Below are 14,303 nucleotides of genomic sequence, written 5' to 3'. Positions count from 1 at the left end.
AAAATCACCAAGATAGGAAAAACCTTACCCAACCTATCTAGAGGGTACAGGGAGAGTATCCTAACTAACAAAATCAGAAATGAAAAGGTAGAAATAACAAGAGAACATGAAGAAATTCAAAGCACTATCAGTTCCTACTACAAAAGGCTATACTCAACAAACTGAAAAACCTGGATGAAATGGACAAATTTCTAGACAGATACCAGGTACCAAAGTTAAATCAGGATCATATTAACTATCTAAAAACCCCTTATCCCCCAAAGAAATAGAAGCAGTCATTAATAGTTTCCCAACCAAAAAAAAGTCCAGGATCATATGGGTTTAGTGCCAAGTTCTATCAGACCTTTAAAGAAGACCTAATTCCAATTCTCCTCAAACTATTTCTCAAAATAGAAACAGAAGGTACTCTACCCAATTGATTTTATGAAGCTACACCACACAAAGACCCCACAAGAAAGAGATCTTCAGACCAATTTCCCTTATGATTATCGATGCAACAATACTCAATAAAATTCTCACAAACCAAATCCAAGAACACATCAAAACAATCATCCATCATGACTATGTAGACTTCATCTCAGGGATGCAGGGATCGTTTAATATATGGAAATCCATCAATGTAATCCATATGTAAACAAACTGAAAGACAGACACCACATCATCATCTCATTAGATGCTGAGAAAGCATTGGACAAAATCCAACACCCATTCATGATAAAAGCCTTGGTAAAATCAGGAAATCAAGGCCCATACCTAAACATAATAAAAGCAATATACAGCAAACCAGTAGCCAACATAAAACTAAATGGAGATAAACTTGAAGCAATCCCACTAAAATCTGGGACTAGAGAACGATGCCCACTTTCCTCCCTACCTATTCATTATAGTACTTGAATTCTTACCCAGAGAAATTAGACAACAAAAGGAGATCATGGGGATACAAATTGGAAAGGACAAAGTCAAAATATCACTATTTGCAGATGATATGATAGTATATATAAGTGACCCTGAGAACTTTTAAACTTGATAAACAACTTCAGTGCAGTATCTGGATATAAAATTAACTCAAACAAATCAGTGGCCTTTCTCTACACAAAGGATAAACAGGCTAAGAAAGAAATTAGGGAATCAACACCCTTCACAATAGTCACAAATAATATACTATACCTTGGTGTGATTCTAACTAAAGAAGTGAAAGATCTGTATGATAAGACCTTCAAGTTTCTGAAGAAAGAAATCAAAGAAGATCTCAAAAGATGGAAAGATCTCCCATGCTCACGGATTGGCAGGGTTAATAAAGTAAAAGTGTCCATTTTGATGAAAGCAATCTACAAATTAAATGCAATCCCCATCAAAATCCCAACTCAATTCTTCCCAGTGTTAGAAAGGGCAATTCGCAAATTCATTTGGAATAACAGAAAATCTAGGATAGAAAAAACTATTCTCAGCAATACAAAAACCTCTGGTGGAATCACCTTGACTGACTTCAAGCTGTACTACAGAGAAATTGTGGTTAAAAACTGTGTGGTACTGGTACAGTGACAGATAGGTAGATCAATGGAATAGAATTGAAGACCCAGGAATGAACCCACACACTTATGGTCACTTGATCTTTGACAAGGGAGCTGAAATCATCTAGTGGAAAAAAGACAGCATTTTCAACAAAAGGTGTTGGCACCACTGGCAGTTAGCATGTAGAAGAATGGGACTTATCTCCTCCTACAAAGCTCAAGTCTAAGTGGATTAAGGAACTCAACATCAAACCAGAGACACTGAAACTTAGAGTGGAGAAAATGGTGAAAAGCCTCAAAGATATGGAGCTACCTTGCTATCACTTCAAGGTTGTGGGACAGAGGGAATGAGGAAGAAGTTCCCAACACTGACCAGAGTGTGCAGCAGGCCTTGATGGAGCAGAACAGAAACTCTATGGTTTAAGAGCTTTATTATAGAAATGCAGGGGAAAGAGAGAAGGGAGAGAGAGAGAGAGAGAGAGAGAGAGAGAGAGAGAGGAAGGCTAGATAGAAAGAGAGAGAAAGAGGGAGGAGAGGAAAGAGAAAGGGAAGAAGAGAAAGAAGTGAGAGGTAGAGGAACAAAGGAGTAAGAGTAACAGGATAAGAATAAGAGAGCATGGTGGACTGAACACCCCTTTTTATGGTCTTCACTGTTGCTAGGTAACTAGGGAGGAGTTTTGTCTTGATGTCAGAAGCTTGGGCCATTGCTTACATGACTACTGACCATGCTTCTCTTGTGGGGGCAGTTAGAGGTAGTAACTTATGCAGGGGCTGGATTTCCAGGAGCATGAAGGAACGCCTACCATGTCATGAAGTGAATTATGACCATCAGGGTTCAGACCTCAGCTCAACTGGAGACCAGTCTACAATTTCCCACAGGAAACCACCAACCTTGATCTCAAGCTGTACTACAGAGCAATAAGTGATAAAAAGGCACATGGTATTGTTACAGAGACAGGCAGGTAGATCAATGAACTAGAATTGACCCAGAAATAACCATATACATCTATAGTCACTTGATCTTTGATAAAGAAGCCAAAACCATGCAGTGAAAAAAAGGACAGCATTTTCAACAAATGATGTTGGTTCAACCAGTGGTCTGCATGTAGAAAAATGCAAATTGATCCATTCTTATCTCCTTGTATAAACCTTAAGTTCAAGTGGATCAAGGACCTCCCCATAAAACCAGATACACTGAATCTAATAGAAGAGAAAGTAGGGAATAACTTCTAAATACTTGGGCATAGAGGAAAACTTCCTGAACAGAATACCAGTGGCTTATGCTTTAAGATCAATAATCGACAAGGACCTCATAAAATTTTTAAAGCTTCTTAAAGGCAAAAGGACACTATCAACAAAACAAAATGGCCACCTACAGATTAGGAAAAGATCTTTAACAATCCTATATCCAATAGAGGGTTACTATCCAAAATATACCAAGAACTTAGGAAGTTAGACTCCAGAGAACCAAATAACCCTATTAAAACATGGAGTACAGAGCTAGACAGAGAATTCTGAACTGAGGAATCTCAAATGGCTGAGAAGAACTTAAAGACATGTTCAATATTCTTAGTCACCAGGGAAATGCAAATTAAAATGACCCAGATATTCCACCTCACACCAATCAGAATGGCTAAGATCAAAATGCCAGTGACAGCAGATGTGAGGATGTGGAGAGAGACAAACACTCCTCCACTGCTGGTGGGACTGCAAGCTGGTGCAACCACTTTGGAAATCAATCTGGCAGTTCCTGAGAAAATTGGAAATCATTCAACCTGGGGACTCAGCTATACCATTACTGGCCATACACCCAGAAGGTGTTCCAACATATAACAAGAACACATTCTCCATTATGTTCATAGTAGCCTTATTTATTATAGCCAGAAGCTGGAAACAACCCAGATGTTCCTCAACAAAAGAATGGATACAGAAAAGTGGTACATTTACACAATGGAGTACTACTCAGTTATTAAAAAAATGACTTTCTGTTCATAGCAGTCTTATTTATACTAGCAAGAAGCTGGAAAGAACCCATATGTCCCTCAACAGAGGAATGGATACAGAGAATGTGGTACATTTACATAATGGAGTACTACTCAGCTTTAAAAAAATAATGAATTCATGGAATTATTAGACAAATATGTAGATCTGGAGGATATCATCCTAAGTGAGGTAACCCCATCCCAAAAGAACACACATGTTATGCACTCACTGATATGTGAATATTAGCCCAGAAACTTAGAATACCCAAGGTACAATTTGCAAAACATATGAAACTCAAGAAGAAGGAAGACTAAAGTGTGGATACTTTGAACTTTGTTAGAAGGGGGAACAAAATACCCATGGAAGGAGTTACAGAGACAAAGTTTGGAGCAGAGACTGAAGGCATGACCATTCAGGGACTGTCTCACCGGGGATCCATCCAACAAACAACCACAAATACAGACATTATTTCAGATGCCAACAAGAACTTGCTGGCAGGAGACTGATAGAGCTGTCTCCTGAGAGGCTCTGCCAGTGCCTGACTAATACAGAAGTAGATGCTCACAGCCATCCATTGGATGGAGCACAGAGTCCTCAATGAAGGAGCTAGAGAAAGTACCCAAGGAGCTGAATGGGTTTGCAGACCCCTAGGAGGAACAACAATATGAACTAAACAGTAAGCCCAGAGCTCCCTGGGACTAAACCACTAATCAAAGAAAACACAGGAAGAGACTCATGGCTCTAGCTGCATATGTAGCTGAGCATGCCCTAGTCATTCATCAGTGGGAGGAGATTGGAGGATTTGTTTATAGTACTATAATGACTGACTCTCTATAGTTAGCAACTGATTATTTTATTGAATGTGCCAAGAAACCTAAAGTGACCACAGTTATAAAAGTGACACACAGATTACTTTATAGTTAAAAAAACAGAACCAATAATGAAATGTGACCTCATTTTTGTTCATTTTATATAGTTGACATAATTGGATTGCTTTAATGATCCTGTTTCAATCCCTACACTTAAAATAATTTGATAACTTACTTGACAGAAACACACACACACACACACACACACACACTATCAGAAGAACAGAAAGCTAGTCAGTTTGTACATACATTTTGAAAAGCACTTTCCCTGAGTAGAGAATTTTTCAGAATATCATCTGTGCAAACATGCACCTATTAGATGCACATATTGCTTTATTGATGACAAACACTACAGCTTGCTTGAGAATCGTATTTCTGATACTTCATTACAAAACAATTACAGCAGATTAATAAAAATGAAGTGAAGAACAATAGAATCTAACATCTGTCAATATATTAATTTCACATATTAATATTTTGTGGCATTATATGGCTCAGTTTCAAAATTTGTTTTGCTTTGGAAAATAATTGATTGCTTAAGAAGAATGCTAAACAGTGGCAATCTATTTTGCTGAGAGTTAAATGTAAATTTTTATATTTAGTAATTATTGATTTTTTTTTTACAATTTTCTAAATTGACTGTGGAACTAATAGAAAATATAGATCTGCTCCTGGATATATACCCAGATCTTCTAACTTGTAATAAGGACACATACCTCACTATGTTCATAGCAGACTTATTTATAATAGAAAGAAGCTGGAAAGAACCCAGGTGTCTTTCAACAGGGGAATGGATACAGAAATGTGGTACATTTACACAGCTATTAAAAACAATGAATTTATGAAATTCTTAGGCAAATGGATGGATCTGGAGGATATCATCTTGAATGAGATAACCCAATCCCCAAAGAACACACACGATATGCACTCACTAATATGTGGATATTATCCCAGAAACTTCAAATACCCAAGATACAATTTGCAAAACTCATGAAACTCAAGAAGGAAGACCAAAGTGTGGATGCTTCGCTCTTTCTTAGAATGGGGAACAAAATACCCATGGAAGGAGTTACAGAGACAAAGTTTGGAACTGAAAAGGAAGGAAGAACCATCCAGAGACTTCCGTAAACAGGGATCCATCCCACAAACAACCAACAAACCAAGACACTATTGCATATACCACAAGATTTTGCTGACAGAACCCTGATATAACTATCTCCTGTGAGGCTATGCTAGTGCCTGGCAAATACAGAAGTGCATGCTCACAGTCATCTATTGGATGGAACACAGGGTCCCCAATGAAGGAGCTAGAGAAAGTACCCAAGGAGCTGAAGGGGTCTGCAGTCCTTTAGGAGAAACAACAGTATGAACTAACAAGTAACCCCAGGTCTCTAGTTGCATGTATAGCAGAGATAGCAGAGAATGGCCTAGTAAACCATCAGTGGGAGGAGAGGCCCTTGGTTTTGGGATGATTCTAGGCCCCAGTATAGGAGAATGCCAGGACCAGGAAGAGGGAGTGGGTGGGTTGGGCAGCAGGTGGAAGGGGGAGGATATAGGGCATTTTTGGAGAGGTAACTAGGAAATGGAATAACATTTGAAATATAAATGAAGAAAATATCTAATTAAAAAAAGAAAATATAGGTCTGATGACAGAAATCTTATCAGCAAGAGTCAAAAAGTTTAATTGCAATATTTGGTGTTAGTTTTATTGTTAAGGTTAAGTATGACAACTCTTATTTTATCTTCATGACAGCAATAATTTACAGAGGTATCACCCTCCTAAAAATATTTGTAAAAATACAAATACCTGTGTACACAGTGGGTCAACATTAGATTGGGTGTCACTGATGTGGAGGAGATATTTGACTGCACACATGGAAGATTACCTGGGTCTCATTAATGATGTGTTGGGATATGGTTAGTGTGTGGAAAAGAGGCCTAATAGCAATACAAAATTCAATGAATCCTAGGAGTTGGATAAAAATGGTTCATGGAGACAACTGCAATGGTAATATTGAAAAAGTAGGGAGGGATTGAGTCAATTGGACATTAAGATGAGTATACTACATGTTGTAGGTATTTAATTAATATGTGTTGAGTTTTTAATATGGTAAGTGTATTTCAACCAGAAAAGTACACAAATAATGTTGGAGCAATTAAATTAAAAAATTTGAAAGTGCTTTCCACACTTGGCAGTTGAACTATATTTCAGTTAGCACTAATGAAAATAAAGCATGAAGAGAGACATTGAAACAGACCAAAGATGCACTTACAGAGTATCTGAAGAAGTCCATTATAGATTTGATTATACTCAGACTGAATTTGACTGATCTAGACTGATTTTTTTATCAGAATATGTTTTCTGAATCTTTCTTCATTATTAACACAAACTCTACCCTTTGTTTGTACTTTTAGCCTTAGTAACTATTCTAGTTAGGGTTTCTATTGCTGAAATGAAACACCATGACCAAAATGCAAATTTGGGAGAAAAAGATTTGGTGGATAAGTTCACATTGTAGACCATCATCGAGGGAAACCAGAACAAAAATTCTAATAGGGCAGGTGCATGGAAGCAGTAACTTCTTACTGGCTTGTTTCTTCTGGCCTGTTCAGTCTGCTTTCTTATAAAGCCCAGGATCATTAGCCCAGGGATGGCACCACCACAATAGTCTGGGCCATCCTACATCAATCACTAATTAAGAAAATGCCTTACATATTCACCTACAACCTGATAATATGGAGGTATTTTCTTAAGTAAGATACTCTCCTTTTAGATGACTTTAGCTTGTGTCAAGTTGACATAAAACTAGCCTGAACATAACTCTTACATCAGGGAAATGGTTCTTTACTGTTGTGACCAGCTAATAATTCACTGATGCATGCAGTCTTGATATCTGAGCAGATAGTTAAAAAGGCTAGCTACACTTCTGGGAAAAAATATACAGAGCTTATAAAATTACATAGAAATGGTTTAACATCACTTCTTTCCTAAGTTTGAGGTAAGGCATGTGACAAAAATAATTTCAAGTCCCCAGGCTATTTCACCTGCTGGCTGTATAACACCAAGTTAATACCACAGAAAGAAAAATATTACTCAAATATGTACTTTAAAACTCTGATACAAAATGTCAATCAATTTTTTTTTATCAATTCAGGAATAGCTCCCAATACATTGAAACAAGTTCTATCTTGAAACCTCAGTGGCCACACCTGACATGGACTTAGAAGTACTCCCAATAAGGCAACCCACAGTCAAAAACATAAGATTCAGAGAGAGCAATAGAAACTAATGAATGAAAAACCCCACCCAATAAGAATGAGACCAGATATAAACATCTAAATTATAATTATTCCAAGCCCAGGGTGCCTAGACACTAGCCACAATAAATTATAATAACAATAATATGTCTTCATTGGATCTCAGTAGACCCTGAGAAATGTAGTATGAATTAAATCAATAGTAGGACTTCACAATAGCAATTGTGAATGTTCTCATTGACCTTAATGAGGATAAGAATAAGCCCATAATGTAAACCATGAAAACACTTCCAAACCTGGAATGAAATGAAAACTGTTCAAGACATAAGACATGGAAGGAGAAATAAAAAACAAAGCAAAACAAAACATGAACATGAAAACTCTTCTAACTGTGATAAAACTGGAAATGAAAAATTTAGGAATTTGAACAGGCAATACTCATCACCTGAGTACAGATGGAAGAAAGAATCTCAGGCCTTGAAGACAAGATAGAAATAAATGGGTGCCCTGGTTAAAAAACAAACAAACAAACAAACAAAAAATCAAACCAAAACAACAACAAAATGACAAGTTAAACCTAAAATCATTAAGACATAAAACATGAAAGAATTTTGGGAAACTGTAAAAAGACCAAATAGAAGAAGAGGAAAAAAACTCAGATCAAAAGCATAGAAAATATGTTTACCAAATCACAGAAGAAAATTTTCTTAATCTAAAGGAGATGCCTATCATGGCCTAAGAAGCATAAAGAACACAGTAGACCTGACCAGAAAATAAGTTGCCCATGATAATAATAAAAAAAATACTAAGAGTACAGAAAAAATATTAAAAGCTGCAAGGGAAAAAAGGGTAAATAACATATAAAGGTAGAATTATTAGAATACCACCTGGATATTCAATGGAGATTCTGACATTCATAAGGCAAGAGTCCGGGCTGATGCTGTTTAAACTCTCTAAAAGAACAGAGATACCAGCTTAGATGACTATGATCAGCAAAACTTTAAATCACAAAACATGTAGCCAGGTAGTGTTGATGCATGCCTTTAATCCCAGCACTTGAGAGGAAGAGGCAGTTGGATTTCTGAGTTCAAGGCCAGCCTGGTCTACATAGTAAGTTACAGAACAGCCAGGGATACACAAAGAAACTCTGTCTTGAGAAAAAAAAAACTTTAAAAAGTGTATAAAGAAAAACATTTCACAGTAAAACTAGATTTAATCTCTATTTGTCAACAATTCCAGCTCTACAGAAGGTAATAGAAGGAAAACTTCAGTTTGAAGATGTTAACCCCATCCAAGAAAAGAGGAAGAATAATATCAAATCAGCGCATCAAAAGAGGGCAAATACTTATACCACCACAACAAAAGGACTGAAATCAACTCAGACTATATATTGTTAACTCTCAACATCAATGGTCTCAGTTCCATAATAGAAAGACACAGAGTAGAAGAATGGATTTGGAAACAGGATCCATCCTTCTGATGCCTCCAGAAAAGATACCTTCATATCAAGGATAGATATCACATCATGGTAAATGAATATATATATATATATATATATATATATATATATATATATATATATTCTCAGAAAATAGACCCAAGAAGTAAGCCAGTATAACCACTTTAATAAAGAACAAAACATACTTCAAAAAATATAGAAACATGGATGCCATGGTCAAAGAAACTGTTCAATCTATCTAAAAAACATCAAGGCACAAAATATGCAAAAAAAAATCAGAAGAGAGTATGAAGAGTACTTCATCCTCATTAAAGGAAACATTCATCAAGAGAATATTGCAATCCTACCTAATCTATGTCCCAAACACAAGGACATCAATGTCCCTAAAAGAAACACTAATGTTATTTAAATAACATTGACACAGTGATAGTAGGTGACTAGACTAGGAGAATAGAATGGAGAAAGGGAGAAGAGGGAGTAAAGAGGATCAGCTAAAAGGATCAAGGCAATTTGAGGGTTTGTATAGTAACTAACATAAAAGAAGTGTCTTAAAGTACACATGTATATCCAAGTAATGAGGAAGATGGAACCCAAATTGAATATTTCTTGTCATGAAATGAAGCCTCCAGTTCCAAGAATGGGTTACATTTAATCATGTTGCTAGCCTGAGCAACTCCATGGGATAACCCAAACAACCCAGGCTATTTCCAAGACTATTGGTTGTTTTCCATAAACTGATGGTAAAATACTATTGCTTAAGGTAATATCTCACTGAACATGGAGAAATCACACTAGTGCCAATCTAATGTCTTTACCTGTATAGACTAGTGCTTATGGTACTCTGCATGTACTAAGGACAAAGTAAACACCAAACCCAGCTACAAAACCTTTGATCTACAGTAATGATTTGCGCTCAAGATGAGTTAGTCTCAGATTGGTTTTAAAGAACCCATCCCCTACACTGCTCTGGTTACCAAGAACCTAAGATGAGATAGGTCAGGGACCTAAGAGAAATCCAAATGCTACTGTTCTGATGAAGAAACATAGCAATAAAATGAGTTCTAATGGTATTCTGCCATACTCAGTGATCAGTGTCTTACTGAACAACCATCAAAAACCATCCACCTATATTAGATGTGAATTAATGCAGAGCCTCACAGGTGGACACTGTACAGAGAGTTCAAAGATCTTGAAACACTAGATATAAATCAGATGTCTCTGTCAATACTCTCCTTTCAGGCCTTAGGGAACCTTGTGGCAGAAGAGGTGTAGAATAAAGAGTGTAAGAACCAGAGGGTTTGGAGGACAACAAGGAAAAAGGCCTACAAAACACATCTGGATTGGTGCACATATGCATAGCCATAGAGACCATGGCAGGCAGAATGAACAGGGCTTCCATAGATCTGGGCCTGATTAGGGAAAACAGTCTCAGTGTTAAGATAGAGGTGGACACCAGCCCCCATCCTTAAGCAATATGCTATCTCCAAATGATAAGTATGTGGAGAGGAAAAAATTAGCATTCTCCAACAAAGTCTGGGTATAAAAACCACTCTTAAGGGAAGAATCAAGCTAAGAGGTAGATGGCCAACATATAGTGAACTCAATGGCATTTTTGGAAGTTCTTTGTCCCATAATGATTTGTCAGGGCTTATTGTCCCTGTTCTTTAACCTTATAGGTCCTTTGTGTATGTCTGTGTTCCTTGTAGAACAAAGGGTTTGCAGATGGGTTTGGCGTTCACTTTTCTCCTTTGGTAGCATAAAGAGTACTTTTCAGTACCATGAACACTAATCTAAAAAGGTACAGATTTTAAGTGGGCACTAGTGTGAATCCTCCATATTTAGTAAATTGTGTAGATGCTATACACATGTGAACACACACACACAAACACACACACACACACACACACACACACTTATAAATAGACAGGTTTTGTGGATCACAGGGAAGCTAGAATAGTAAGATTTGAAGAGAAAATAGAGGAATTGGGTTAGTTAACTGAAGGATATTTTAAAAATCAATAAAATTTTATTTTACATGTATGAAAGTTTTACCTGGTTATATTTAGATGCACTACATGAATATCTAGTGCCTTTAAAAACATTTTAAACTTAGTGTGCACCTTTAGGATCAAGCATATCTGTGTCACTTCAACACTGTAAGCCCTAGGTTCATTGACATAGCTCGTGCCCTGCGCATTTTCTGATTAGCACCCTAGAGCCAAACCTAATTGCAGCATTTCTATGATCTCAGGCCTAGTTCCAGATTTTAGTTTATATACTGACCTTGTCTGGTAAGTTTGAGAGCATAGCCCACCTCTACTACCCTCATACTTCTAGACACAGCTCATCTTACACTTGTTCAGGAAAGGCAAGGTCAAGGCACAAAATCACAAAAAAATGAAAGGTCAGTATGTCATTCTTCAAACCAACTAGTCTTATAAAAAGATTCTCCAAAAATTACCTAGATGAAGCCTAGGGCAGAGAATTTACAATAATTATCAAAAATTTAACAACAACAAAAAACTCAAAAGTTTAAAGAAGGTACAAACAATTCACAACTATATAATAGCAGTAAACACTGCCAGAGGGATTGCCAAGAAAACACTAACATGTGACTGAATGAAATGTCATAGATAATCCAGGATTTAAAGTCTAACTAAATTCAGTAATGTGATAGAACTATTGAGTACTTGGAGCAGTCTGCTATTCCTGGCAGAGCTCTATTCTTCTTCCACCTCTCTGTCCACCTTTATCAGACTTTCACATATTGAAACATAAAAGTTAGCTTCCCTTTCCACACCTATCTTCCCTGCTTTTGAGTCCTCTTGGGTACCCCAGCTGCCCAGCAGTCTGCTATCCCCAGCAGACCACCATTCTTTTGCCACTTCTCCACCCACTGTGATCGGACCTGCTAATCCTGAACCATACAGATCTGCTGAGCTGGTACTAAATAGTCAAAGGACTACCTATCAGAGGACTACCACACCAGGACCACCAAGGTTAAACCCTGTCCAAATATCTAATATGACAGAAACATTCAGGGATGGCTAAAGGCCATCTAAAGAACACAATGAACAAAAGTCAGGGCAATAGTACACCCTCAGAGCACAGCAATCCTACTACAGCAAGCCTTGGATAGTCTAACAAAACCAAAGCACAAGAAGATGACCTTAAATCCAATCTTATAAAGACATTAAAGACCTGTAAAACAAATAAATCCCTTAAAGATATACAGGACAATACAATTAAACAGGAAAAGAAAATAAGTAAAACTGTTCAAGTCCTGAAAATGAAAATAGAAACAATAAAGAAAAGACAAACTGAGAGAAACCTGGAGGTTTAAAACCAAGGGAAGAAAACAGGAACAACAGATAAAAGCATCACCATCAGAATACAGGAAGTGGAAGAGAGAATCTCAGATGTAGAAGATAGTAGAAATTACATCAGTCAATGAAAACATTAATCTAAGAAAAACCTTATGTAAAACATCCAGGAAATCTTGGATACCATAATCCTAACCCAAGAATAATAGGATAGAAGAAGGTGAAGAGTCTCAGCTCCAAGGCCCAGAAAATATTTTCAACAAAATCATAGAAGAAAACTTTCTGCATCTAAAGAAACAGTTGCCTATAAACATACAAGAAGGTTATAGAATACCATTCAGACCAGATTTGAAAAGAAAATTCTCCTGCCACATATTATCAAAACTCCAAATCTACAGAAAAAAGAAAATGGCAGAGGGGAAAAGGCCAGCTAACATACAATGGCAAACCTATCTGAATTATAACCAACTTGTCAACAGAGACTCTAATCCCAGCACTCGGGAGGCAGAGGCAGGTGGATTTCTGCGTTCGAGGCCAGCCTGGTCTACACAGTGAGTTCCAGGATAGCCAAGGCTATACAGAGAAACCCTGTCTCGAAAAAACCAACCAACCAACCAAACAAACAAACAAACAAAAAAACAAACCCCAGAGACTCTAAAAGGTCCTCTAAAAAACCCCACAGATAATATCACAGAGTACTATATAAAGCAAAACTATCAATCACCACAGATGAAGCAAATAAGACATTTCAAGTCACATCCAAATTTAAACTATATCTACCTACAAATCAATTCATAGAAGGAAAACACCAACCCAAAGAAGATCTACTATATCTCAGAAAACAAAAGAAATAAGTAACTCCATACCAGCAAAACCAGGGGGAAACACACACACACACACACACACACACACACACACACACACACACACAAACTATCACTGTAGGAAGTAACAATCATTGGCCATTAATATCTCTCAATATCAAGGGACTCAATTCTGCAATAAAAAGACACAGGCTAACAGAATGTATATGAAATCATTCTGTGCCATGCAAGAAACATACCTCGGCAATAAAGATAGATATTACCTCAAAGTAACAGCAGGAATAAAGGTTTCCAAGCAAAAGGACCCAAGAGGCAAGCTAGAGTAGCCATTCTAATATACTTTTAAATAAAATTAATCAAAAGAGACAAGAAAGTACACTTCATACTCATCAAAGGAAAAAAAATCTACCATGATGATATCTCAATTCTGAACATCTATGTTCCAAATACAAAGGCATCCAATTTGTAAATGAAATATTGCTAAAGCTTAAATCATATATTGAAGCTCATACATTAAGTGGGAGATTTGAACACTCAACTTTCACCAATTTATAGATCATCTAGATAAAAATAGAACTGAGAAATAATAAAACTAACAATATTATAAATCAAATGGACCTAACAGACACGTATAGAATATTTCACCCAAACACAAAAGAATATACTTTCTTCTCAACATCTCGTGTATCCTTCTCTGAAATTGACTGTATAGTAGGTAACAAAGGAAGCCTTAACAGAAACAAGAGAATGAAAATAACACTTTGTATCTTATGACACAACAATGGATTAAAGATGGATTTAAACAACTACAGAAACACCAGAAAGTCTACACACTCATAGAAAGCAAATATAACTCACTATTCCATGATCACTTGGTTAGGGAAGAAATAGAAATTAAAAGTTTTCTTGAGCACCTACCTAAACATGATAAAAGCAATCTACAGCAAACCAGCAGCCAACATCAAAGTAAATGGAGAGAAACTGGAAGCAATCCCACTAAAATCTGGGACTAGGCAAGGCTGCCCACTTTCTCCCTACCTATTCAATATAGTACTTGAAGTCCTAGCCAGAGCAAT

General features: G+C 36.8%; 1 protein-coding gene across 1 annotated transcript in view; it reads right to left on the bottom strand.

The window, feature by feature from the left end:
- The window catches only part of Nxph2 (neurexophilin 2), a 55,102-nt gene that overhangs the window by 7,903 nt on the left and 32,896 nt on the right, over positions 1–14,303 (bottom strand). The gene's annotated exons all lie outside the window — the stretch shown is intronic.

The sequence above is a fragment of the Mus pahari genome, chromosome 3 (genome assembly GCF_900095145.1).
Source record: "Mus pahari chromosome 3, PAHARI_EIJ_v1.1, whole genome shotgun sequence".
In the NCBI taxonomy this organism is placed as follows: domain Eukaryota; kingdom Metazoa; phylum Chordata; class Mammalia; order Rodentia; family Muridae; genus Mus; species Mus pahari.
This window is presented reverse-complemented; position numbering and strand designations above follow the sequence as displayed.